Below are 3,549 nucleotides of genomic sequence, written 5' to 3'. Positions count from 1 at the left end.
AATTGAATTGCGTTGCATTCATTTAGATTTATTTCAGTTGATTAATGTGCAGGCACGAGTGTGGGCTAACGAGCAGCCGCAGGACTCTGACTCTGACTCTGCCCTGCTTTTGGCAGTTGATAATTGCTGGCAAAACTCAAGCGGCAAAGCTAGAGAGGCTGTGGCAGAGTCAGCAGCAGCGGCTGAGGCAAGCGAGATTGTGTGAACACAATGGCACGTCTGAGACAGAGTCAGAGAGTGGAGCCAGGAGGCAGGCGACAGGCGACAGGCGGCAGGCGGCAGGTACATGCTGAAAACACACAAAGAAATGCACACGACATTGTCTGCGGAGCAGGCTAACGAGTTCAGTTGAAGCTGAGAGCGGGCGAAGCCGAGCCCGAGTAGATTATCATTCAAAACGTGCACCAGCTCGCACACACACCTGACTGGCCCCTGTTGAGCTCACTTTAAGCCATATTGTGTATAGATAACGTGTCTATTCAGACGAGAACTGATACGATGACAAAAACAGATGCAAAAGGCAGCAGCCACCAGCAGCAGTAGCCCCAAAACAGGAGCAGCAGGGAAGAGCTTCGGGTGGGGGCCAGACATAATCTTGACATCCTCTGTGGCTGCAGTAACAAGTGGGGCATGAGGCGGAAGCTGCAAAAACTGTTGCATACTTTCATGCGATGCCACAAGCCATTGCCATCGCTACCACCACGGATCAAACACGAACACCGCCCAATCCGATCCGAAGCGACCCCGAGACAGGCCCCAGCCGACCCCCAAGCCAGTGTCAGAGTTGCTCGACGCTTATCACCGCAAAAGTTTTTACCACTTTAGAGTCAGCTTGGGAGCTGCCTGGGAGGGACAGAGACAGACAGACAGAGAGAGAGAGAGAGAGAGTTTTTTCTTGTGCCCGACTACTGATGTGCCGGAGCTGTCAACGCTCAAAGTTTGCCGCCAGAGTGGAGAGGAATTCGCCAGCTTTAAACATTCGCCATTGAATTATACATAAATGGAGCTGAGGGGAGCCACCTCCGCCGCCGACAACGGTTTGAGCTGGTGCGAACCTTCGACGCTGACACCGAGATTGTGCCGAGGAACTGGCAGGCTGTCGGACATTTGTTTGCCCTAACTTTTCTCCATTTTAATTGCCATTATCACTAATTACAAACTGCCACACACTCAACCCACCGAACGTCATCGAATCAAAGGGTATGCTCCGTGCCCATATCCTGCTGGGATACCCACAATTGGCAGACAAATTCACTAATTAAAGCAGACACGCACACACAGTGCAGCAGCCCCATGCCCAAGCCCCAAGCCCCAAGCCCCAAGTGCAACTGCAAGCGGCAGTGCCAGGAGGCACAAATCCAAGCCCCTGGGCACAGTTTTGCTGTCGGCCAAAGTTATTTTCCAATTTGCAGCAGGCATTCGGAGGGGTAGCCAGGTAATCGGTCAGGGGATAGCTACAGGTTGTTCGCCACATCAATTCTGGAAGGATAAAGCGTTAAAATGTTTCGTTTATTATAAAAAAAATTGGCATTAAGGGAACAATTCAGGGAGGAATATCTAATGCCTATTTTGAGTGTGTAAAGTTACATGTAATAGACCCAAGAAAGTGTTTTCATGTATTCCTAATGCTGTGATTAATGGTCGAGTGGAACGTGTCGCGACATTCACTGAATATGAACATCTATCTCTGTCTGCCTTTGGGGAGAGATGGAGAAGTCCCTGCTCTAGATAAATCTCACGCACATGCGATCCGCAGGCAACGCAAAAACGAGCAACGAATTCGGGCGAATTCCTCAGCAGAACGCAAAAGCAAGCACGACGCAGAGCGAATTCAGAGTAGAGCGAATTCAGGCGAGAGCGGATCAATGAGAGAGATGCCGGGAAGAGATAAAAGAAAAATGCTAAAAGTTTCGGTCCAGCTTTTATTCACATTGGAGCGGCTGCCAAAGTTTCAAATTTATTGTATATATTTAATTCGCAATTTTGATGTTTGATTGAATAATTGCACGCTGCGCCTGTTGTTTCCTGGGCTCCAGGACAAACTTTAATTAAATTCGCACACTGAGCTCTTGACCCCCCCCCCGAAGCTCATTGAGCCAAGAGAGCCGTGCGATGGCTACTAACTGTTTTTGGTTGGTGGCCTGAGCTTGAAGCTCTTAAATTGTTCGGCCAATGGCTGGAGCAGATGGAAATTCCCGTGGGGGACATTTAACTTTTCATCCGTCAAAATGCTTTCGACAGCGCTGCCCAAAGGGAAAATCGTTTTAGCAAACAGAAAGAAAAAATGAACAAAAAGGAAATGTCCAGACAGACGACAGACATCGGTCTGTCTGCGATAACATTCCATCGAAGGATGAAGCCTTTTCATTATTCTTTTACCATTCACATTTTAAGCAAATGAATCTACTTCCCCAGAGACAATGAAGCTGCCTCCAATCGCGATTCGCGACTCGCGACTCGTGACTTTGTTGCCAGTGTTGCCGCTGTCTGCACTGCTATAAATCTAAGGATAATTGTGTAAAGTTCTGAGCAGAGTGCAGAATTAATTCGTTTATCCTTTTTTCGGCTAAATTGGATTATAATTTATTTTAATTGGCAAAAGGAAAATGCACACATAAAACAAACAAAACAAAGCCAGAGCCAGATCCAGAGCCAGAGAACAGATCTCAGTCTGTCTGTGTCCCAAATGAAAATTGCCCACAAAATGACGCAGTCTGATGCCGCTTTCATTAGACTAATTGTAACTCTGGGTCGGGCGTGCGTACGAGTCGAGTCGAGACCCATCTCGGTGATTAGGCCTTTGCCTTTACCTTTACCTTTGCCTTTTCTGGCCAAAAGTGGCACGAAACGATGCGTGACAGTGTTAAATTGTAACCCGAAGGGGGTGGGAGACATGTGTGCGGCTTTTAATTAGAGCCAAACAATGGCAGGGGGCAGCAGGCAACCTTTGGCTCACATATTAACATATGAACGCAAAACTAAAAGGCCTCCTCCACACCGGATGGACGGAGGCCCGGGACAAAGCCAAATGCCTGAGGCCAAAGCTACAGCCAATGTCCAAAGAGAATGAAAGATATACCTGGCCACCCAAATCCTGGCCACAATTAGCCAACTGAGCCAGGTGAGTGGGTGGGTTAGTGGTTGGGGTTGGCCATTAAGCCAGGACAAGCTATCCACCCCCCCCTGCCATAAGCTGCCAGTGGGCAAACAAACTTTCAAGATCCGTCCGAAAAGTTCCCCCTGTTGCGCTGCTTACCTTGTGCGTATGTTCCACTGTTCCACTGTTCCTCTGCTCATGGGTGTGTGTGGAGTCCGCACGTTTGACTTGTAACCTTTAGCTACATTTTGGCACTCGGCACGAGACTGCGTAAAGTTCACTATTTGTGGACCAGTTATGGCTGCAGGTTCTTGTCTTATTCCTCAATTGAATTGCCAGCAACAAACAAGGAAAAGTGGCAAGTTTTGTTGATGCTCTTAAGAACATTTTTGTGGGCCCTTGCGATCCGTAGACAACGCAAATATGAGCAAGCGGAGAGCGAATTCAGACGA

This window comes from Drosophila guanche, unplaced genomic scaffold (genome assembly GCF_900245975.1).
Source record: "Drosophila guanche unplaced genomic scaffold, DGUA_6, whole genome shotgun sequence".
NCBI classification, from domain to species: domain Eukaryota; kingdom Metazoa; phylum Arthropoda; class Insecta; order Diptera; family Drosophilidae; genus Drosophila; species Drosophila guanche.
Note: the sequence above shows the minus strand (reverse complement) of the source record.